The sequence below is a fragment of the Aricia agestis genome, chromosome 1, assembly GCF_905147365.1.
Source record: "Aricia agestis chromosome 1, ilAriAges1.1, whole genome shotgun sequence".
Classification (NCBI taxonomy): Eukaryota; Metazoa; Arthropoda; class Insecta; order Lepidoptera; family Lycaenidae; genus Aricia; species Aricia agestis.
The window spans coordinates 5,772,286-5,797,981 of NC_056406.1; the positions used below are offsets into that span (position 1 = coordinate 5,772,286).

The 25,696-nt window shown below is 37.1% G+C and overlaps 1 pseudogene; it reads left to right on the forward strand.

The window, feature by feature from the left end:
* LOC121739906 overlaps window positions 1-25,696 on the forward strand; it is a 66,758-nt pseudogene that overhangs the window by 27,998 nt on the left and 13,064 nt on the right.

Genomic DNA, 25,696 nt, shown 5'->3' on the forward strand with positions numbered 1-25,696 from the left:
TAAATACAAAAAACATAATAAACATTATTATGTTTTTATTATTATGCCGAACTTATTGATATCTATGTACAGAAATCATATTTCCCGGAATTTTGTTCACCATTGTGCAAAGAGTGTTAAAATTGAAAATAATAAAAAAATATTTTATGTTGCAATGCGAAGATCTTGTTAAAGGGCAGATTATTGAATCGTGATGTGAAATGGATTAAAAACAAATGAACTTTGGTAAAAAAAAAGGAAAACTAAAACCATTAATGTTTCGATTTTATTGTGATGTAGCTTTAAGCGCGGATCCCCAAAAAGTGTGTAATGTTTCGAAGTTGTTTTAAATTAATAAAGTTCCCGATGTCGGCGACGGGCATCAGGTGTGCCCGCAACCTCTTGATGTTTTACCATTATTAATATCATATCGATACTTTGAAAAATATTGTAATAACTAAAACTTGGCCAAAAAAATTAATTGAGTATGCAATAACATTTAAAAATTACAGGTCAAATCCAAAACACACAATAATCTGAAAGTGTTCAGGTGACCAAAACTAAAATTGCATTATTAGTTTTTTGAAAATCTATTTTTCTATGCAGGAATGGGAAAAACATACTGTATTTATAACACTATTCGATAATGTAACTGATAAGTGATAAGGAACACATGTGACCGTTAACACAGTCAAACGAAATAGAACGTCAAGCAAAATAGAGGGTAAAGTGGAAGTGCGTCGCATTCCAGCGAGGTGCAGAGATTTTTCAACTAAGGGTTAATTCACACTGCTACGTTGCAAAGCATTGCCACGTTTTTTTTTAATTTGGAAGCCATTCAAATTTGGAAGGGCAGCCCAACACTGCGAGCTTGTCGTGGGCTATTCAATATACTAGCTAAAAGCCGAGCTTTGTGAGGGCTCGCGTCGTAATAATCTTTAAGGCAATTTTTTTTTATATAGTAACCAAAGGTTTGGTTACTATTGATATTGACCGATGATAACACATCTATCAACTACATATTTAAATAAAAATTACTATGTCAAAGCACAAATCAATAGGCGTGATAGTTGTCCGTAAAGTCTACCACAAAAAGGTTGTGAGTAAATAAACTTGAGTTTTGAATGGCTCATGTACTACCCGTTCGCTCTCAGTTTGCCGCTGTCAACTGTCACGCGTTTACCGTTCTCTCACTCACTCACATTCATTCACAGAACCGTGTGAGTGTGAGAACGGTAAACGCGTGACAGTTGACAGCGGCAAACTTAGCGCGATCGGGTTGTAATTATATGCGTTTTATTGAATCGACTTGTCACGTCACAATGTTAACCGACCCTAAGGGTGCACATACGACGGGGCGCAGCGGGGCGGGCCGGTCTATTTTCTATACACTTTTTACTGCCAATCACGAATTTAGTCATGAAACATTGAATGAAATGTTCCGTTACGCCCCGTTGTAATGTGCGCTAACCTAACCTTCACGGTAAGATCGCACTAGGCGTAACTACACTGCGTATTCTTTGTATGAAAAGTGAAAACGTATTTAAGCTACACCGCACCTCGCGACGCTACGCGACACGTTTTACACGAGAATTATCGCTTTGCTGCAGAGTGGATTCGTCGAATGCGATCTCGCCTTAAGAATTTGATGTACCACAGGTGTCCCTCAGCTGCGGCGGCATAGTGACGCACACGGCGCCCTCGTATGAGGAGCAGCGCGCGTCCCCCGCGCTGCTCAACCGCGGCACCGGCACGCCCGGTGGCCGCAGCGCCCGCGACGACGGGTACTGCTCCGCTGGCAGTACGCCGCGAGCCTTCGGTGAGGATTTTTTTTAGTTCGTGAAATGTTAATGGCTAATGTTGTGGAGCAACAGACAAGTTCAATCTTTAATCTATGTAGTTGTCTGTGGAGCAAAAAGGCAATACACTTGATACAACATACCGATAAATTAAAAAAATGTAAGATTGTTTCTAAATTCGCTGTTAAAATTATGTAAAGGAGTTTGACTAAAGGCTCAGTGGCACAGTGGAGGTGAACGTAAAAAATCTAGTAAGGGTCAATTTATAATAGCGCAGAGTCGAAGCGTCAAATTCGCAACAAGTTGAACGAATGCGCGCGGATTCGCCAGAGTGCCTACAGTGATGACGCGTAGAGTCGCTTGTGTGCGCTTGGATGCGCGAGAATGCGCGCGCACCAAAAAGCGGTGGACAAGCGAATTCACGAATGTGCGCGCGGATGCGCGCGCCTTTTTAAATTCTCAGAAGTAATATGTGCGTTAACGCTTTGGAGTTAAGATTGAATTTGTTATGTTCAGTTTTAATAATTCGCTTCGATGTGCTTCGACTCTGCGCTAGTATAAATATTTAAATTGACCATAAACTCGTATTTTTTTTTTGTTACTTTGGTGAATGAATAATGCTGCTTACGGACAATAAAATGTACTATGTTACATTTTAAGAGCGTAGCTCGGCTAACTCTGTTACCGCTTACAATTTTTTACCTCGAAATAATACCAGTCCTTGAGAGAAAACCTTAATTCAAAAGAAAATAGGTAATAAACTACCGTTTAAACAGTTTAGTGAGTGTGTTTATAGCGGACAATAAACAAACACTCTGCAAGACAAATAAAACCAAGACATCTGCGGCTCAAGAGGCAATAAGTCCACTGTTTATACATAGACGACCCCAGAGATTAACTTCACTCGCTGTTGATCACTAAATTCACCAAAAAGCTGGATAAAATAGCTACATAACATTTTGTGTTTCTATTCGGCTACGACAGCTTAGAAAAGGTTTGTCATGTGTATGCATTGCATGCACACTTTTGACCGGATTGTACCCGAATTATGTTTTTGTAGTGTATGTTTATGAAATTTACAGCACGTTTTAGGCCATAATCTAATCGGTTAATTAATAAAGATTCGTCTTGTGATATTTTGCCTAATCATTAAACCTTTAGTGAGAAAACAATTGTCTCACACACAAGTGACATCAACTATCAAACTTGTTTAGTTTGTAAAACTATAGTCTTACTACAAAAGATTGAAATATTCTGTTAACTGGGATTGTCCATTTTTTTTTAATTTTGCTCATTACAAAAACATTTCGAGGAATAAGGTCAGTGATCGTTTTTCTGTATATAAACGAAAAAAATACCCATTAGTTACTTATATTTTTGAACAAATATGTTTAACCTTTGTTTGACCTTCAATGGCGTTAAATTAGCAATAAATTCGACCAACATTACGTTTCGAACTTTTGGTAAGTTTCTTGTATCAGCTTTCACATAATGAGAACTTGGATTTGACGAACCAGCCATTATAAATAAGATTGAAAGGAAAAAACATACTGCAGAGGTCAATTATTGACCGCCGATGATGACGTCAGTGCGAAACTTTAAAAATTTATTGAGAAAAAACTAGCCAATGAATTTCAAAATTATTTAATTTATATTCTTAAAATACCCTATTTTAACGAAAAAAATATAAAAAGTACATGTGATTTTTTTTGGACAATGCCCATTATTGTTTAGAAAAAAATAAAAAAATCGGTAAAGTGCGAGTCGGACTCGCGCACGACGGGTTCCGTACCGTTATAGAGCAAAATTTGCCCAAAAATTGTGTTCTTTGTATGGGAGCCTCCCTTAAATATTTAATTTATTTTGTTTAGTATATTTTGTTGTTATAGCGGCAACAAATATACACAATCTGTGAAAATTTTAGAAATCTAGCTATAGCGGTTCATAAGATACAGCCTGGAGACAGACAGACGAATAGACAGACATCGAAGTCTTAGTAATAGAGTCCCGTTTTTACCCTTTGGGTACGGAACCCTGAAAATTGTTTAGAAAATACTTAAAATGGCTAAGAGTCAGGTTAGCACCATTTAAGACTGGACTATTCAGCACGTTTATTATCCCTCTCCTGAACAATGACTGGAATATGGCGTTCGCACATACCTCCAGCTCTGAGCTCTCTTCACATTCCAATATCGGCACCTCGGTATTGAGATTTTTTTCTCTTCGGTATGCCATTATGCGGTGCGGCTCGGATGCCTCGTTTATTAAGATACCGCCCGGTATTTCCTTATTGAATTCGTGAAATTACCTGTATTTTAAACCTAATCGCGTACCGTATTCTGTTCATTGTTTTTTCGAATTTCGAACGCGGTTTTTTTATTTTTTTATTTCGAACGCAGTTTTTTTAAAGTTTTGTGCGATGATTTCAAAACTGTAATAAGGAAAAAGTACAATGGAAAGTAAGGGTAGCTTGAAGGTCATACCTGATTGTCAACATGGTCCCAAACAACCCGAAAATTGGTCCGTTCATTCGTAGGTAAAGCCTCTGTACTATGTTATGTCTGTGGTTTTGCGATTATTTTTAACGGGCAATGAAAGGCTAAAGAATTTTCTTAAATACAGAGGAGGTTTTTAAAACTTGTGCTAAGAAATCTGTAAAATGTTTACTCACAAGAAAGCCGGAAAGATCACTCAATAAACAACTTTAACACTGCATCGTCTTATTCGCTTTTCGCTCCTTCGCTTCATCACTAGTAGCATTTTAAATATTATTAAGGATTTTATTAGCCCATTTTCATTTACAATACTCATTGTTTCAGATCACAAATCAACGAAAAGCTCCGTCGTCACCTTGTCGTGTTATAAAAGTGAGTAGTAGTTAGCCAAATCTGTCGTTGTACTCATATTACTCATTTTTTTTAATTTATGTAGGCTTGTATACTTACGTAGGTACTTCCATTTATTATTAGCAGCCTACAGTGTCCTACTGCTGGGTAAAGGTCTATGATGTGACCACTCTATTCTTAATTATTTCCATTATTAATACAAATTATGTACATAAAGTAGGTACGTATATTATCTATATCGATGCATTTTACAATATTATACGATATGGATGCGCTCTAGGCGATTAAAACATAAATATTTTGTAAAAAAAAAGATATTGGAGATTACAGTTTGCAATTTAGCGGTGAAATTGCCAATCCCACTCAGGACTAGTGCGGGCAAGTTTCAAGTGACAATAAAAATAAATGATCTCATACTGATCTTGAGAACTCTCGCCCTATGTTCGCAATTTCCTGCTGTTTAAAAAGTAAATATCAAAGAATTCTAACATTAAATATTATAAATATGCAACAAAATATCGTCATAAAAATAAAATAAAGATGCTTAAAAGTTTTTCTAAAGAATGTAGAATGTTAAACTTAAAATATATTTTATCCAAGAAGTCTAGAAGGTGGCTATCTATTACTCACTTCAGTCTTCAACTAATTGACACTTGAAATTGTTCTCTTCAAAAAAAGTAAAGTAACTGTACGCAACATTACTGTGGACTAAGGATCAGCTCATACCCCAATAATTCTTAAAGACTTTCAAGTAATAATTATTGCTTAATATACATTTAGGTACGGCGCCTCGGTGAGAACAAGTCCTAAGTACAATTTTTTTTTCAGAACCAAAGGTTCAAATTGAAGAGGAAGGATTTTTCAAGGAATCTCCTCGGCGGATCAGAACAAACAGTAATGCAGGTATAATTTTATTCTTTTCTTTTTTGCAGCCTATATTTTTTATTGAGGAAATAAATTTTCCCCCAATCATTACCCGCAACGTAAAATCTTGTGGAAACCGTACTCTGTGATAAAAAGTAGTTCATGTCCTTTTTCTACTTTTGTAGTGAGTTTTTTTTTTTTTTTTTTTTATTTTATTAGTGTTTAGTAGTTTTTATTTTATTTTATTAATTAGTGTAGAGTTTTTTCCATGCAACTTATATAATTCAACTTTGGTTGGTTCATTATTTTTAAGACGACGATTTTTATTTATACGTAAATTAAAGTTTATCTGTTTTTTTTAACTAATTTAAAAATTTTCAGAAGCCAACGATGGTCGCGAGACGTGGGGCACGGGTGCGGATTTTCTGTTGTCCATCATCGGGTTCGCGGTCGACCTGGCTAACGTGTGGCGGTTCCCTTATTTGTGCTACAGAAATGGTGGTGGTAAGTAACTTTGTTTAAGTATTTTCTACGAATTATCTTTATTACACACACGTTTATGTTTATTGTATACTAGCTGTTGCCCGCGACTTCGTCCGCGTGGACTTCAGTTTATAGCGCGCGGTGTCAACAAAATTGGTGTCAAAACCTTTTATAAAAAACCCTGGTACTTAAATAAAAACAGCCGTGCAGTGTGCACATAATATTTTTTTTTAATTAAACTTTTTATTTTATGCCAAATTTTTAAGCTTATTTAGCCCCCCAATTACACAACTTTACCAGACTTTACCCATAAACTATTTATCATTGATAGGTTTAAGGTTACGTCACTGCATAGATAAAGTACTGATTTATTAAATAACGTAAAATAGAAATAACCATCGAAAAAAATCGAAAATCGAATATAAGATAATACCACCTCTTATAGAAAGACTTTTGGGCAAGCGTTAGCGCGATGTAGGAGACACATGGCGACATCTATTATTTTATAAATTTTATTAGAATTTTTGGAACTAACTTAATTTGAACAAATTTACGCATTTTCACCCCCTTACAACGCTTTTTTCCAGTAAAAAAGTAGCCTATGTCCTTTCTCATGCTTTAGACTATCTGTAGACTAAATTTCATTACAATCGGTTCGGTAGTTTTGGCGTGAAAGCAAGACAGACAGACAGACAGAGATACTTTCGCATTTATAATATTAGTATAGATAATACTACACAAATTAGTAATTGCTCCTGTAACCATGGAATCAATGTAAAATTCTAATATAAATTCGTAAGGAGTCGTATGGTTTTTCGATTATACTACTAACAGATGTTTTCATTATACTATCAGATATTTTAATACAAATACAGATTTAGGATATACGTTTTGGCCGGGTTATGTAGAGTCAATTTTAGTCGTGATTTGGCTGAGTTCGTAACTGATCAAGTTAAGTTACGCAGGTAATCGGCCAATGAGCTAATTTTTCTGATCCAAGATTAGTTTTAGATACATTCTAAAACTATCGTATTCCATTTTATCATTGTATGCTAGTTGTTTTTTTTTTACTTTATTTCCAGGGGCCTTCCTGATCCCGTACATGTTGATGTTGATATTCGGTGCCGTCCCACTGTTCTACATGGAGCTGATCCTCGGACAGTACAACCGACAGGGGCCCATTACGCTTTGGAAAATATGTCCCCTATTTAAAGGTATATACTTTTATGTAAAGAGCTTTTTAATACTTTTATTTTCTTTACTTAATATTTCCCTCGGCTCCGCCTGCGACAACCTTGTATCTTACGTATAAAATTGTACTTTTAAAATCTGGATTGAAATATATTTTAAACCAGATTCTAAAATCAATGAAATCATCCTCAATTATTCGGTACTTTTTGCGTTAGAAAGTAAGGGTAACGTTGCACTTTTAAATCACATTTTTAAGAGTCACGGTAAAAGTTATGCCACAAAAATTTAAAGAGTTTTTCCAGATTTTTCTTCACCTCGAAGACTGACTTCGCAATTTAATAGCATATTAATTTTATGTCCTGAACTTTGTGTTAAAGAAATGACATTCTATAAGAATTTATATGTGCAATGCTAAAAGTGAGTATAAAAAAGTTTTCCTTGCAGGTGTTGGATTTTGTGCAGTGATGGTCGCGTTCTACGTGTCATTCTATTACAATGTTATTATTGGTGAGCGTGTGTATTTAAAACTTAAAATTTGAGCCACTTTTACAATTTAACTGTTCCATCACATACTACTTAAGTACATAAAAGAGAGATGAGAGACCCCAGTTGTAGCTTTAAGGTCTTTGAGGTCTGTTGTTATTATAACACGACGCGTCGATGCAAAGCAAGTAGAAAATAACAGTAATGATCTGCTTCTCAGGGTGGGCGTTCTACTTCCTGGTGTCGTCCGCGCGGTCGGAGCTGCCGTGGCTGCACTGCGACAACTCGTGGAACACGGAGCAGTGCTGGGACACCAGCCTCCACAACGCCACCAACACCACACTGCCCTACCAGGGTCCGCTGTCGCACTTCACACCCGCCTCAGAGTTCTTCCAGTGAGTGCTCTCAAGGAAACAGAAGTACAGAAATACTCTGTTGTTGGTCCCTTAAATCAACAGTCGCAAAAAGACGAGAGTATACTCTGTCAAATTGCATCCAACAATTTCGACGGCAAAGTTAGATATCACTAAACATACATGTGTGGAAGACATTGCAAGCGCCATATCCCTTCGCAAAGCGTTATGTCGTAAAATTCAATTTTGTCTGTAGTATCTTCTTATACTACGATTTGAATATAAACAACATCACCTCTGGAATATCCCAGCTTAACAAACTCCATTAAAATGTGCAATGTTTGTTTCAGTCGCGCTGTGCTTGAGATGCAGAATTCTGAGGGTCTCAACGACTTGGGCTTCCCCAAGTGGCAGCTCGCCATCTGCTTGGGTATCGTGTACATCACGTTGTATCTTTCACTGTTCAAGGGAGTGAAGAGCTCAGGTCAGTCAATAAAGTTAATATACCTAGTGGAATAGAGCAACAATCTCGAGCTGTCAAACGAAACCAAAATTGGTTTTCATCTGTGTGAAAAATATGTGTACGTAATACGTATACACTTACACAGGCATGATTGAACATGAATTCTATGAGATTAAATTGTCAACGTGCGGCACGTGCCGACTGGACGTCAAAAAAAGAATGCTGCTGTCATGTATCACACGTCTCTTTTTACCACGCAGTGTTACTGATAGTGACATCTCTCTTGCTCAGGCCTTTGTTTCTCTATTCCGCTAGGTATATTAACTTTATGGGTTAGTCTAAAACACGCAATTTTTTTATAAGTAGTTAAATTGGCTTTGGAAATTAATTACAAAAATGTAGGCGTTGTAAATCCATCGAGAGTGATATTCTCCGTAAGAACAATCCTCGTACTTCAAGGAATATTTAAAAAAAAGAATTAGCGAAATCGGTCCAACCGTTCTCGAGTTTTGCGCTTAGCAACACATTCAGCGACTCATTTTTATATTATAGAATAATTGACTAGCGACCCGCCCCGGCGTCGCACGGGTATAAAATACTGAAAAAATGATTAAAATCGATAGCCTATGATCCTTCACGTGGTCTACTTCTTATCTGTGCCAAATAACATAAAAATTGCTCCAGTAGTTCGCGAGATAAGCCCTTTCCCTAATAATTTCCCCCGTTTTTTCCACATTCTCCTATTAGAGCGCGTTCAGACGTGCGCGTTTTCTGCGCGTGTTTTACTATAGCGTAGCGTACTATAGCGCGTGGCACGCGCTGAACCCGCGCAGTACCTGCGCGCAGGCTGCGCGTGTGTTTTCCCATACGCTATACTCGTAGTAGAACAGGCGCACGTCTGAACGCGCCCTTAGTCTTAGCGTGATAAAATATAGCCTATAGCCTTCCTCGATAAAAGGCTCAAATCAACTTCTAAAATCTGTGATAATATCTAACATTGAAATAATTTTTCAAATCGGACCAGTAGTTCCTGAGATTAGCGCGTTCAAGTTAGCCCTTTCAAATAATTTTCCCCGTGTTTTCCACATTTTCCTCTATTTCTTCGCTCCTATTAGTCGTGATAAAATATAGCCCTGAAAGTAGTTTTAAAGATTAAAGGGAACAAAGGGACATGAGGGAAAAAAAGCGACTTTGTTTTATAATATGTATAGAACATGGATTCTCTGGTTGGAAACTCTGGAATGGATTCTCTGATTAAAGTTAGCTAAACTCTCAAATGTAGTAGTAGGGCCTGGGACATAGTTAGGGACTATAGGGACTAGGGTCTTTAATAAATTTCAATAGGTAATATCAGTAGCTTTGATCCTAAAAACATTCTATATAACACCCAGGTAAAGTGGTATGGATGACGGCGACCATGCCGTACGTGGTGCTGTCGATCCTGCTGGCGCGCGGACTGCTGCTACCCGGGGCCACGCGCGGCATCGCCTATTACCTCAACCCTGAACTATCGCGCTTAAAAGATACACAGGTATATTCAATTAAATATTACTTAGGTATTATCCAAAAAAGGAATTTTCGAAATCTATTTACAAACGGCAGAGTAATCACCGAATACACAAAGAAATATCGACTGCTGACTAAAGAACCTCATCTTTCTAGAATGTCGATGACAAAGTAGTTCACACTATCTCATCAAACATGTCGAAGTAAATAAGACATCTGTCCGTCTGTTACATCTTTACGCTTTTAAGCTATTAAAACTATTTTATAAAAATTGGTGTAGAGATTTTTTGAGCATAAACTTAGTTTTTATAAAGAAAAATTAGGCGACATCCAGCCAATTTATTTTTCAGGTGTGGGTGGATGCCGCAGTCCAAATCTTCTACTCAGTCGGTGCTGGGTTCGGCGTCCATCTCTCCTACGCCAGCTACAACACGTTTCACAACAACTGCTACAGGTAATTTAGTTTCTTTTTTTTCGAGACTATTCTAAAAATAAACTTCGCTTTTGAAAAAAAAATATTGATGCTTTATGTCTTATTTTTAGGGATTGCTTGGTGACAACTTTAGTGAACTGCTTCACATCATTTTTCTCTGGATTCGTCATCTTTACGTACCTCGGTTTCATGTCTCATAAACAAGGAGTGCCAATTTCGTCAGTTGCTACAGAAGGTGAGTTTTTCTGGTTAGACTTCGCAAGAAGAAGGCCATACGAAGTCTTTAAGTAATCCATTATATTTTGTATTTATTAATTAACTAGATGACGTCCGTTGCGCCAAAAGTTTATCGCGCAGGAACCGTACAATTTTCCGGGATAAAAAGTATCCTATGTCCTTTCCCGGGACTCAAAAGTGTTTATATACTAAATTTCAGCAAAATTGGTTCAGTGGTTTGGGCGTCAAGAGGTAAGAGTCATACAGCCACACTTTCGCATTTATAATAATAGTAAAGTATGGATTTAAAAAAAATGCAAATAAAACACAATATTACGTGCACTTTTTCGACTATATTCATTAATTACTACAAAATGTAACTTAAACACGACCGGTTTCGATATAAATCATCATCAGGTGTACTTAACGTCGGTAGTTTTAAATAATTAAATATAATCAAAACAAATATTAGCGTTGTCAGCATCATGGTATTTTTTACAATTTGGTAGAATTTACCATGTAAAAGATATCATGATGCTGACAACCCTAATATTATATTTAATTATTTAAAACTACCGACGTTAAGTACACCTGATGATGATTTATATCGAAACCGGTCGTGTTTAAGTTAAATTTTGTAGTAATTAATGAATATAGTCGAAAAAGTGCACGTAATATTGTGTTTTATTTATTTTAAAATGAATTTCCACCAAGAACCGACAGTACAATCAATTATATATAAAAAAAATGCTTTCAGCAAAATCGGGTCAGCTGTTTGGGCGTGAAGAGGTAACAGACAGACACATTTTCGTATTTATAATATTAGTAAAGTATGGATTTCTCTGTTGCCAGGTCCTGGTCTGGTGTTTCAAGTGTACCCCGAAGCGGTTGCGACTCTCCCTGGTGCAAGCTTGTGGGCGATGCTGTTCTTCTTCATGCTGATAATGCTTGGATTAGATTCTGGGGTACAAACTATTTGCATTACTATGTGTTAGCAATTTCTTATTTGTTATTTAGTTTAGTACTCAGTTAGTGAACATAATTTGTTTTTCTAAATAATGAAAGGTTACTTGACTTATATCGAATTACATTACTCGGCTTTTTAAATATGACCTAAAAATACGTATAGCACTCGAGGACTGTCGCGGTAAAGCTATTACATAACATTTTTATCAACTTATGCAATTATAATTCGCATACGTCTAGTCGCACACACACAAACACCGTGCCGATGTATGAAGAACTGAAATGACGTTATGTCGGCACTAAATATAGGCGAACGCGTTGGCATACGCGTTGGCCGGCACGTTGGCCCAATGTGTAGAACGGGCGTTCGCGCCTTGGCGGTAGGTATTTAGACGATGCACGGCTTTCAACGCCGCACCGCTGTGTCGGTCGGAGCGGGTGTTAAGTTTTCGTTACGGAATATTTTGATGTGACTGCCGCGCTCAAAGCGCGCGATAAAAATGCAATAGCTTAAAAATGTCGTAATTTCAGATGGGCGGTCTGGAATGCGTGATCACGGGTCTGCTGGACCAGGCGCGCGCGTGCGGGCTCAAGGTGCGCCGCGAACACTTCACGCTGCTCGTCGTCAGCGTGTCCTTCTGCGTCGCCTGCGTCAACGTCACGCCGGTGAGGGTTAGGGTCAATTTAGACCGCAACGCGACCAGGCGAGGCGCGGCCTAAATTTGTATGGATTTGACAGATTTCAATTGCGTGAGACCTCTTGCGAATCTGTCAAATCCATATAAGTTTAGAAATGTCAAATGCATCTACGCGTACATTCATTTTTAAATTTGTACGAATTTGACAGAAATCTATTGCGTGAGACGTTTATGAAAATCTGTCAATTCAGTGCAAATTTAAAAATACAATCTACGCGTTGCGTTGCGGTCTAAATTGACCCTTACTGACGTGAGGAGTGATTTTAGACCACTGCACACGGCATTTCAATCGTCTGAAGGTAATGTGTAATAAAACCTGCAGGTGCATAGAGCGTTGCTTTATGTATGTGACCATAAAGCAACGCTCTTTGCTCATAATATTTTTAAAGGTTTTCGGATAACCTCTTTTTTACTCATCATCTATCATCTATCATGTTTAACTTCGGCCAAATGTCTCATGAAGTCTTATTAGGTGTTTAGAATATTTGTTAACTTTGAATTTATGTCATTAGGGTGGCATCTACATGTTCCACCTGCTGGACACGTACGCGGCGGGCATCTCGCTGCTGTGCTCCGCGCTGTTCGAGGCGGTCGCTGTCTCCTGGTTTTACGGTAACTACATATGTATATGGATAAAAACGTGCCAAACTAAGTACTAGGGTGCCAGCAGTGCCCTAGGGGGCAAAGGGGCGCTTGTGCAGCCCTCTTCAGTTTACCTTCGGTGCCCCATTTTATCCGGCACCCAAGCCGCACTGTTCTCTTTTGCGTTTTACAACTAAGCATTGTTTGCAGGTCTGAAGAGGTTTTCGGACGACGTGGAGGAGATGCTGGGCTTCAGGCCGGGGCTGTACTGGCGCATCTGTTGGAAATTCATCAGTCCCATCTTTATCATTGTGTGTATAATGTATTTATAGTATTTGCTATTTTTCTGGACGAAAATATTGACGTAATGTTTAATTTTCACATTGCATCTTTCATGAGCGTATCGGAAACCCAATACCCATACCATAATAATTAGTGAGGGTTCGCGCTTGAAAATCTTGTTCAGAGATACCTTGCCGCCGCAAGATCCGTTTGCTTAATTGGTCATTAATTTTTATTACATTAGTCATGTCATTTTGAAGCTAATGCATCTTGCATCCTCCATATTTGTCCAGGGCGTAGTCGTGTTCGGACTTCTGTACCAGCAGCCGCTGCAGTACCAGCACTACACCTACCCGCGCTGGGCGGTCGTCCTGGGCTGGGGGCTCGCTTGCTCCTCCATTCTCATGATCCCCATACTCGCTATATACAAGCTCATCTCTACACCTGGGACTTTTAGACAGGTATAAAGTACTTTAATCTAGCGAAGAATGTTATTATGCTAGTCATATGCGCCATCCAGACTTACAATGAGAACTCTTAGACTGGACATAGACGGACCGCAAGTTGCAACCGGGACCAACTTCTCAAGAGCGATCGCGTTGAAATTTGCACCGACTGTTCAAGAACTGCTGGAGCGGTTCTACATGGAACGCTTGTGGATATGAATTTAATATATAAACTGCAGTTCACCGTGCGGCGACCGCATTTGGCAGTTGGTTTCGATTGCAAGATGCGGTCCGTCTATGGCCGGCCTTACGCTAATAAAGTTTTTGAATCTTCTTCTTCGAGTTTTTTTTAAGTGCAAAAGCTACAAGCAGGGCATTTGGGTTTCTTAAAAGTCTTGAGTCTAAACTCAAGAGGGACAAAAACAATCCGCAGACAGCAGGATAATAATACGCCTTCGAAAATGGTACAGTAGTGTAGCAGTAGATAGTTTAAACGTCTATTGAAAGCAACAAGCTGCTTAGCATTGCCTAATGCCTTTAGAAAGTTTTTTTTTAGTTTGTCAAACTTTCCTTATAAACTGCCAGTGTTTCTATTCTTTATTATAATTTTTACTGTGGCCCTGCTAAGCCTGGTAAACTGAATGAACACGCATCGAAACTGACTAAAGTTTAGCTGCTCCTGCAGTATCGAAATCCAGTGATACTCGTTCCTCGTATGTACTATCAAGAAGTTGATTTATAGGCAGATTGCGGACCTGAGAAATATGGTCGCGTTAAATCAAACCTAGCTGACACATCGACAGATCACAATTAACATGGCTTAGTCCGACCAAATTACGTAGGTCCGTAAACTGCCTAGGAATCAACTTCCTCCAGTGTACATACTTTATCAATGTAAATTAAATTGTTTATAATTCCAGCGCATCGCATGCTGCATATCTCCGGAGTCTGAGCACGACATGATCCGCGCCGGCGCGCCCGTCTCCCGCTTCACCTGGAGACACTGGCTCTACGTCTAAACTGTGGCATATAAGCAATACTTACAGTTGACTTTGTGTTTGGTATGAAAGCAACTTCCGCTATAATGCTACTATCGGTGAAATCTGCTCCGACCGCGCTACCATAGGTTCGGTTTCTTTCGGATGTGAATGCACTGTATTCGAAGGAATGCTCACATTATAACTCTGATATAATGCTCGATGATTTGAATTCAAATATTTGTGAAAATTGGGTCCAGACCGAGAATTGGCTCCTGATAGTAGAGGAGACCGTGGGAGGTCGACCTTCACCGATCTGATAACCAGATGAGACATATTTTTTATCAAATATAATTTATAAACAAATATGCCTATAATTACTTGCGGCCTATCTAAAAATGCTCATGGCGATTTTTTTTAATTTTTAGCTAGACAACAGTAGGTACTTTAAATATGATTTTTTGCAGGCAAGTCTATATTACTGATTTTGTAATAAAATAATCTAAAATTTGATATAACTTTCGATAAGTTAGCAGAACGATGGAGTCACCTATATTGACTTACATGCTATACACAAAAATGAATATGTAAGCCTACTGAGGCATATTATGTGTGTTAAAAACTAGCGTGAAATAAAATTCATTTGGTTATCAAAAGAATGAAGGTGATGAAAAAAAAGACGATTAAAGTTAATTTAATTAAAAATAGCCTTGAGCACTTTTAGATAGGCAAGTAATTATAGGCATATTTGTTTATAAATTATATTTGATAAAAAATATGTCTCATCTGGTTATCAGATCGGTGAAGGTCGACCTCCCACCGGCTGTTAGACCATGAGGTGGATTACTTGAAGCGGTTCGTGAAGAGATGAGATGTTATTATACTTACATTTTCTATCAGAGGGCATTTTATTGATGGGACGATCGGTGGGATTTCAAAAGTGGTGTGTTAAGTAGTTGAGCACAACAAATAAGTAATACTTTTAAAGTGAATGTTGCGGCTCAGTGCTGATTTTTTTGAGCGTAGGCCATTTTATTTTCGCAGCCCCATGTACGAAATCTACCGGCCCCCTATGGACGTTGAGATTGGACGCTGCCGCCCCTAGGCCGCCAACTATATATACAGTATACAGCCTATCTAAAAATCCGGAGCTGTTACGGCCTATGATAGTTTCTTTATAGATCTTTAAAGCTTCGTCACTGTATCATCACGAACATATTTAGGCGTGTTGTAAATAATAGAATTTCATAATAAAGATGAGACGATAATAAACATAAAATGTGATTAGAATATACCTATACGATTACAATGTAATCAGTACTTTAGTACTTGTATGTTACGTAGTATAATATATTCTATGTCTCTATATTATAAACTAATACCTATTAGTATCTATAAGCGTAAAGCGACTAATAAAACGTTAAAATTGGCACTATGAGTATCGACGTAGGTATGCGTGGTGTACCTAAACAAAATATAGCGTTTTCGGCATTATAGTAGGTACTATGCAATACGTAGTTTATGTTCTTAATTTAAATTTCGGCTGTATCCTGTCGGCCCACCCTGCCCCGGGGCAGTTCAGATGCCGAAAACGATAAAAGTGTCTAGTCATTTTTAGGGTTCCGTAGCAAAATGGCAAAAAACGGAACCCTTATAGATTCGTCATGTCTGTCTGTCTGTCTGTCTGTCTGTCTGTCCGTCCGTATGTCACAGCCACTTTCCTCCGAAACTATAAGAGTTATACTATTGAAAATTGCTAAGTAGATGTAGTCCGTAAACCGCATTAAGATTTTGATACAAAAATGAAAAAATTAATAAAAATTTTAGGGGTCCCCATAGGTACAACTGAAACAAAAAATTTTTTTTTTCATCTAACCTATACGTGTTGGGTATCTATGGATAGGTCTTCAAAAATCATATTGAGGTTTCTCCTGTCATTTTTTTCTAACCTGAATAGTTTGCGAGAGAGACTCTTCCAAAGTGGTAAAACGTGTGCCCCTCTAACTTCTAAAGTAGGGGCATGATAAGTCTAAAAATAATATACTTATGATGTACATTACTATAAAAACTACCAACGAAAATTGGTTTGAACGAGATCTAGCAAGTAGTTTTTTTTATACGTCATAAATGGTAAACCTTAAATTAATTTTCATTAAATCAACTGAAATATAAAAATAAATCAAAAACCTTTTAATTTCATTAAAATAAACCTTATTACTGCTGCGGAACCCTTCATGGGCGAGTCCAACTCGCACTTGGCCGCTTTTTTTGCAATATCTTTAGGGTGTTTACAGGTGTCGTTTTTTTAGTACTTAATGATATTAATAGTTTAAACATGATGATGTATAAAGTTAGAATCGAATATTATCTATATGTATTGTGTACTTACATAGAGTAAAGAGTTAAAAAATATATAGAAAATGTGTTACTAGAAAATGTATTTTAAAATAAAACGATATGAATGTTGTTTATACTAATATATTTATATATTTATCTAATTAGTAGATATATACGTTTATATTCTGGTATAAATTAAAAATATCTTGGGACGCTGTTTAGAACTTGCAGAACGTAAAGTGCAGTGCAGCTTTATTCTTGTAAAATAAAATGTACATTGTTATCAACTAGAAAAGTATAATATTATTAATATATAATTAACTTAAAGAAAGAAAAATATGTCTGTACTTAATGTGTAATGCCGAGACCGCACTAGGCGACATTACGCTGCAGCAGGGCGACGCGACACTTCACGTTCCATAGAACTGACGTTTTGTGTACCATACAATTTCATACCATTGCAATAAAAATATTATAAATGAGAAAGTATGTCTGTCTGTCTACCTCTTTACGCCCAAACCACTGAACCGATTTTGCTGAAATTTGGTATTTTGCTACATCCTTTCCCGGGACTCAAAGTACCTACAATTACGTTGAGTTCTGGGAAAGGACGTAAGATACTTTTTATCCCGAAAAAAATATACAGTTCCTGCATGTTCCTGCGCGATAAACCGAATTTTGGCGCAACGGGGTTGCGGGTGTCGTCGTCTAATATTATAGTTTTCTTGGAAATGAAGTAGTTCCATTGCAGTGTAGTGTCGCGTCGTTCCATTGCAGTGTAGTGTCGCGTACAGCGTAGCGGTCTCACTGCGTCTGCTTAGGGTGAAGCCAAACGAGCGTAATTTGTGAGTTTTGAGTCGCAGAATTTCGGCTGGCAGAAATTCTGCTGCACTCAGTTTCATAAAAAAGTCCTGTTTGATTCACACGAGTGTAATTTTGTGAGTCATGATTTGTGTGAAAAATAATTTACGCTACCGAAAGTCTGCGACTCACGACTCACAAAATTACGCTCGATTGGCTTCTCACCCTTTAAATGTAACCTATCGTCCAAGTACGGGCCAATTTCATACCAAACTGTGACGTACACAATAATCTTGTAAATATCATGAATACTCAAATATACTCTATCTGTTACTGTATAGTTATGCCTGAAAATGTACACGAAACTTGAAGATAATAATTATTAACTAAGTATAAGATTATGAGTTATGACTTACGTATCGTAGTAATAAAGTTGTAGTAGAAAAAAAATACTCCCACTATCTTTGGTCTCTTCAATTTATTATATTTTTGGGCATTTTGCCCATCTCTTTACAGTAGACTGTAGATACTTAAAAAGCTCCACAAACAACTGTCTTTTCAAAGGTTATGCAGAACAAGAGTTATAACACTTGCTTGATTTATTATCCAATATCCTACGAATAATAAAAACTAAGGAATCGTAACTCCCATACTATTACCGTTTTAATTTGGTTCCTTTTGATCTGTCATGTAACGTCAGCCTAGTACCGCTCAAGGTCACCTAAATATTGCAAACGTCTTGAAACATAGACATAATATAAATATATTATGTCTATGTCTTGAAATGTGTACCTAAGGTACACTTTTTTGACAAGTATTGTGGTGCATGTTTTTTGACGGCGTTACCACAGTATAGCAATATGACATATAGGGACTAATATTGCTATACTGTGGCGTTACTTTTCCTTAGTTTTTATTATTCGTAGCCAATATCCATATCCGTATTTAACTGACTTCCGTAAAAGGAGGTTTTATGTTCAGTTAAGTACTTAAATTTATAAATGTGTATTAATGAAACGAGGTTTTTAGCTAAGTTGGTATATTTATATCTTACCTAGTAACCTAAGCAGAGTTTTAATTGTTTAATTTTAGTGGTCATATAAAAACTATGCATATTAAGTAGTTATGGGCTACATTCTAATTTCTAGCCCTTAGCAATTCATAAACCATACCTCTTCTTGTCTTATCAGTTATCAGTGAACGTTGTAAAATAATAAGCTACGTAAAATAGGTATTTTTAACATAATATTAGTCTTATTTATTTTGTTCAATTTTAAATTGTCTTCAATTTTAACAATTTAGGTTGATTAATCATTACTTTTAATTATAAGCTGAAGCTCCAGGGGAGTTAAAATTTTTGTTAAATTTAAAATGATGTTTAATCAAAGGTTTATCATAGTGAATTGTGTACATAATATTATATTGCGTAATAAATTATAGCTCCTCTCTATATTTACATAATATTTCAGTGTTAGAATCGATGTGAACTGTGTTCATTGAAAAATAAAGGTGTTATTAGATTGTTGTCTTTTTGTTTCACTTATTGAGATATAACTACCTCTATTATAGTTCATTTTTAGGGTTCCGTAGTCAACAAGGAACCCTTATAGTTTCGGTATGTCCGTCCGTCTGTCCGTCTGTCTGTCCGTCTATCTGTCCGCGGTTTTACTCAGAGACTGTAGGACCTACAAAGCTGTAATGGCATGAATGCAAACATTAGTGATGCCGACAAAATGGTAAGTATATAAAATCTTAAAATAAAAAAAAAATGTAGTACCTCCCCTACACATCAAGCGGGGATGATTTTTCTTTTCGCGTCCACCCCACCGTGTGGGGTGTCGTTGGATAGGCTTTTTAAAAATATTACGAGTATTCATAGATCATTTTTTGACTTAGGGATCCATTTGTGAAATATGTAGTTTTAAAGCGGAAAAATCGTTAGAGTCCAGTGTCCCTTATACTAGCTAAACGGTGCTTCTGGAAATGTGAAAAAATTCATTGGAGTAGGTATATGCTGAATTTAAAAGGAATATTGTCACGGCTAAGAAGACTTCATAAGTTATTAAGTTATAGTCGACCAACAAAAAAAAGTATTCGGCGAAATAGTAAAGGAACTTTTCGTTCAAATTCCTATAAACGTAACTGAAATGATGTTGTTCTTGTTAGTAGTGTAACACGTTATAAATGTATATACATTGACCATACAAAAATTATCAAAAACTATCGGTACTACGGAACCCTATATTGCGCGTGGCCCGACACTTGGCCGGTTTTCAAGTCAGTTCAAGCAAGACGAGGAATGCAACGTAACGACGAGGCGATGTGATGCATTTCTAAGGGCCTTTCCAGTTTCCACACGACGTATTTTTTGCGCACTGACGACGCGCGTTTCAGATGCGCTCGTTTTCTGCGCGTTTTCATCGCATTTTGGCAGATAAAAAGTATCGGCTGAGCTGATGAGCTGAAGCTGCTGAGCGTTCAACTTGCGTTTGTATCGAACTATCGATATAAACGAGCGTAAAACGCTAAAAACGGCTAAGTGCGTGTCGTGCCACGCGCAATATAGTTTACCGCAGTTTACCGTACCGTGTACCGTAGTACGGCTAGTTTTTTTTATAATTTTTCTATAGTCACTGAATGCACATTTATAACGTGTTTTACACTACTAATACAACATCATCTTAGTTACGTTCAAAGGACGAAAAGATCCTTTGTACTTCTACGAATACATTTTTTTTATTTGATCGACTATTACTCAATAACTTATGAAGTCTTCTTAGCCGTGATAGTTTTCCTTTTAAATTCAGCATATTTCCTACTCCCGTGAATTTTTTCACATTTCCAGAAGCAACCGTTTATCTGGTAGAAGGGGGGGGGGACACTGGACTCTAACGATTTTTTCCATTTTAACTTCATATTTCACAAATGGATCCCTTAATCGGAAAATGATCTTTGAATACTCATAATGTTTTAAAAAAACCTATTCAACGACACCCCACACGATGGGGTGGGCGCAAAAAAATCAACCCCGCATTGATGTGTAGGGGAGGTACCGTAAAGATTTTTTTTAAAGATTTTATATACTTAGGTACCATTTTGTCGGCATCATTAAGATGTACATTCATGCCGAATTACATCTTTGTATGCCTTATAGTCTCTGAGCAAAACCGCGGACAGACAGACGGACAGACAGACGGACGGACAGACCGAAACTATATGGGTTCCTTGCTGACTACGGAACTTTAAAAATGTCGCGTGGAAGAGCCCTAAATGAGCCATTCTTTGGAATAGGCAGCCCAAAATATCCGAGCGACAAGTCTGTTAATTCAATTTGTAAATATGTAAGTACTTGTAAAAGGTTGGAGTTCATTTTGTATGGTAGCCCGTAGCTGGTACATCTAAAACGCGTCAGATCGCATCATTTATAGGCAGTGCCGTAAATACCACCGCGCCGGTGCCGCCGGTGCCCAGGCACAGGGTGCAGTAGACTCTGGGCGCAAGAACGGCCAGAGCAGGACTATTATTTTTTCGGTTTGCTCCATATTATTATTATTTATTAGTGTAATTGGTCTACTAACACAAAGTTTTACTTTATCACCCTGAATGAAATAAAATAGGCCTATACATAGCATATATTGCCATGGGGCCATGGGCATACCCAGGATTTTAGCTAGGGTATATTTTACCTATTATTAATAAAGTACAAATAAAATTCAGGATTTAGTGAATATCTCAAGTGCCTACCTGTTGCCATTACTGATTACGAGCAAAAAAGGCCAAAAAAATCACGTTTGTTGTATGGAAGCCGCTCTTCAGTATTTATTTTATTAACCCCCGACAAAAAAGAGGGGTGTTATAAGTTTAATGTTTTCAGTACTTGTTGTTATAGCGGCAACAGAAATACATAATCTGTGAACATTTCAGTAGTCTAGCTGAAGCGGTTCTTGAGATACAGCCTGGAGACAGACAGACAGACAGACAGACAGACAGACAGACAGACGGACCCGGACAGACAGACGGACAGACATCGAAGTACGGAACTCTAAAACGGGCTCCGATAACGATTTTCGGGAAAGTTCATTTTTAACCCCCGACAAAAAAGAGGGGTGTTATAAGTTTGACGTGTATGTCTGTCTGTCTGTCTGTTTGTCTGTGTGTGTATCTGTCCGTGGCATCGTAGCATACAAACGGGTGGACCGATTTTGATTTAGTTTTTTTTCGTTTGAAAGCTGACACGATCAAGAGTGTTCTTAGCTATAATTCATCATCATCAGCCTCCTCAGTGCTGGACAATCAGGGTTTATCTGGTTCATGAAAGGCCGTTAGCAACTTGTAGTCGTGTGATGGGTTTTATACTCGTATTTCATTCTAGTTCGTGACATTTGTGAATATACAATATACGTATACACATAATAATGGAAAGTTGACCTGGTGCTGCAGCATCACCTGGTAATCAATAGGATATCCAATTCCTCGCCAACTTAGAGCAGAGGTTTCATGTTTGGGCTCATTTTATTTGCGACAACCAGTAAGAAGTAGATAAAGTATAAACAGTAAATATTTACATGCTGCTGCTGCAGCATCACCTGGATTCTATAGGAACCGAGCTTTGTATGAACCCAAAGTGGAGGTTTCATGTTTGGGCTCATATTAACGGCCTCATCGAAAAGGACATTGATAGATGGTAATCATGAGAATATGATTCTGTTGATAGGAATTATTCTGCACTATAATCAACACAAGTTTAAAAAGTATGAAATAAAATTAATTTAAGAAATTTAAAAAAAACCCCGCTAAAACAACTTTAAAAAGTAATGAAATAATATTTACTGCCTGTTCAAAATATAATTCCTAACTTGTGTAAAGTAATATTTTAGTCCATAATTGTTGTCAAGGTGTGTTGGGGGACCGCTAATGTAGATGTTTGATTTCACATAACAAGTATAAGGATCAATTCACAGCGATCTGAATCGAGATAGGTAACCAGCGACTTGGCGGTTGTAGGTTGTAGTTTAGTTGGCGGTCCCCCGACACACCGTGACAACAATTATGGACTAAAATATTACTTTACACAAGTTAGGAATTATTTGAACATAAAGGCAGTAAATATTATTTCATTACTTTTTAAAGTTGTTTTGGCGGGGGTTTTTTTAAACTTCTTAATTTAATTTTATTATACGTAGGTACGTAGTCGGTAGTATTTCCGAGGGACATTAGGGCTGGTATAAATAGTCAGTACTCAAGATGCATCTCGGTCTCGAGACACGGTTCAGGCTCTGTGATTGGTTGGCTGTCAAAATTTGGACCAATCACAGAGCCGAACCGCGTCTTGAGACCGGGTCGCATCTTAAGTACGGACTATATAAACCGGCCTAGGAACTTGGTCGCAATCTCGTCACAATGTTGCTATTATGACGTAATTAATAATCACCAGCTGATCACTCACCTTACAGGTACCCATTAGGCTCTTATCACCTGCTGACTGGGCAGCTGACTGTTTGTGTATGCCGCGCCGCGCCGTTTTAGACCTTCATAAGAATCACACAGGGTTCATATTTGAAAGAAACTATGCGAATATTGAGCACCTGCTGGCTACTGCAGTTGAAATTATCATTCGTTGTTCTAACTTCTACTTACTAGGAACACAAAGATTTTTGAAGAATTTGCAGTTAATAGATAGTGTTCTAATAACATCGTTACGGATACCCGATTTTACTGGGCACTGTGCAGTGGCCAGTGAGACGTGAGTAGTGACTACTGGCTAGTGAGTAGTGATATAGTGAGGAGGTGTGTGCTTTACTGGCTAAGGAAATCATTGGCACCCGTTATAGGCCTAGTTTAATAATATAAAAGATACTAGGTACCTAGTAAGGATAAAGTTTTATTACAAAGTTAATTAAGTATAAAACATTACGCTAGTCGCTAGGGCACGTTGAGTGTATTCAAGTGGTATAAATTACAATATAGGTATTAGGTAATATAATTGTAAGATATTGCCAAGTTTAGTAAACTAAGAGAATTGGTGTAATACTTAACTAATAATTACTGATAAAGTAATAAAATATCCAAAAATGGGGCAATGATAAAAAGTAAAAGGTATATTAATTATTATGCCTCGTCTATTGCTCATTGTCGTTTTCTTAAAAAAAATTAGACACGTTCCATTTTACAAAAAACATACTTGAATTTATCAATTATATAGTAATTATTTTCGCTAAAAAACAATTTTATGAATATTTTTTCTGAGTTGAAATGCAACATATAATTAATAAAGTTTCTAAAAATATTATTTTTTTAAATGTTAATTTAATTTTTGTATTTTATTGAGCAAACGAAGAAAAATGTTCTTGAAAGTTGAACTGACGTTCGTCACGTTCCATTACTCCCTTCCAACTTCGACTTCTATAATGGCAGACCGAATACTTGGCTGTCAGTTTTGTACATCAGCTAATTTGTTGAAATTTTTTAGATAAAAGTGATTAAATTTAGTGTATTCTCGTAATAAGTGATTTGTTATTATAGTGTTTCATCTGAAATGCACGAAAAACTGGACGAGTACAAGCCACACTACTATTTAGAATGAAAATCTAAAACTCGTCACATTAATCGATTTAACTTAAAAAGTACCGTGATTTGATTAAATAGGACGTATTTTCTTTTAACAAGTGATGAGATAACTAAAGGTTTGTACACAAATAGTTCTTTATCGTTATAATAAGTACACTGTGGCAGTATAAAAAGTAAACATTAAAGTTTATTAGACTATCTTCTCCCAAGACAAAATATATAAGAGTAGGTCTTCGCACAATTTTAATCATTTAAAAACAAACAAGAAAAACCCCTAACCACGAATTTGTAAATTCCAAAATGTAAGTTCCAATTGGCTTATGTTTGTTTGGTCTAAGTACATACGGTTTCTAAGTTTCTAACTATTAACTAAGGTTAATAATAATAATATGTAAATTACAACCTGACAGCTTTTATGAGTAAGTTTAAGGGAGATCGCAGACGTCAGACTTTGTGCGATCGAGTCTGCGGCGCCCATACAGTCGGCATGGTCACTCCATGCCTATTGTATGGGTGCCGCAGCATATATTATAAAGCAAACATATAATAATAAACCTATTTGTAATTTCTGTACCTTTTTATATAAATAGGTATATTCTATTTGTAATTGTTTCTAGATCAAAATGTCTCTAGAACGTGAGAACATGGGGGTAATGGCTCCCCACCCTGTGGGGAATACCTCACTGGACCCTCGATCCCAGCTGCAGCAAGAGATGAGAGAACAGAACTTTGACCTTATCAGATTTGCCTCCTATAGGACTGCTTGCAAACTAAGATTTGTCCAAAAGAAATGCAATTGTAAGTTACAATTTTAATCACTTAAAAGTATACTACTTATAAAAGTATTAAATGGGTGGATCAACTTTTCCTTGCCAAAACCTGTCCCTCACAATTGGAATGCTCTGGTCACAAAACTATTGGCAATAATAATAATTAACTGCTTTTATATGTATATCAAAACTACTGCCATCATATTAACGTAGGGATTAATAGACATTTTCTGTTGTAAAATATAATAACTTACATGTCCCCACTGACGAAAATTCACTTTCATACAAATTTCTGTTGTCTTTTTGACAAATCGATGTATTGAATTTAATATTATGACAAAAAGTTCCGAAGCGAAGGCTGTTTTAACATTCCGTTTACGTATTTGAATGTGCAACGCTTCATAAATCTTTAATTAAAGGCTACTAAGTTCTTTTTTATTTGATAATTTGACTTTAACAAATTTGTCCCCACCAAAACTAAAATACGCTGGTCCGCTGTCTAACGACACATAAGGTGGGGTAAGTGCGACAGACACAGCCTTTAAATAGCTCGACCAGTAGGAAACCTTTTTGGGTTTCACCTGATACTCGTCACGCCACTTTATTTTCGCTAATTGATCGGCAATTTCATCTGAGACTCTGAGTGAGGCAGCG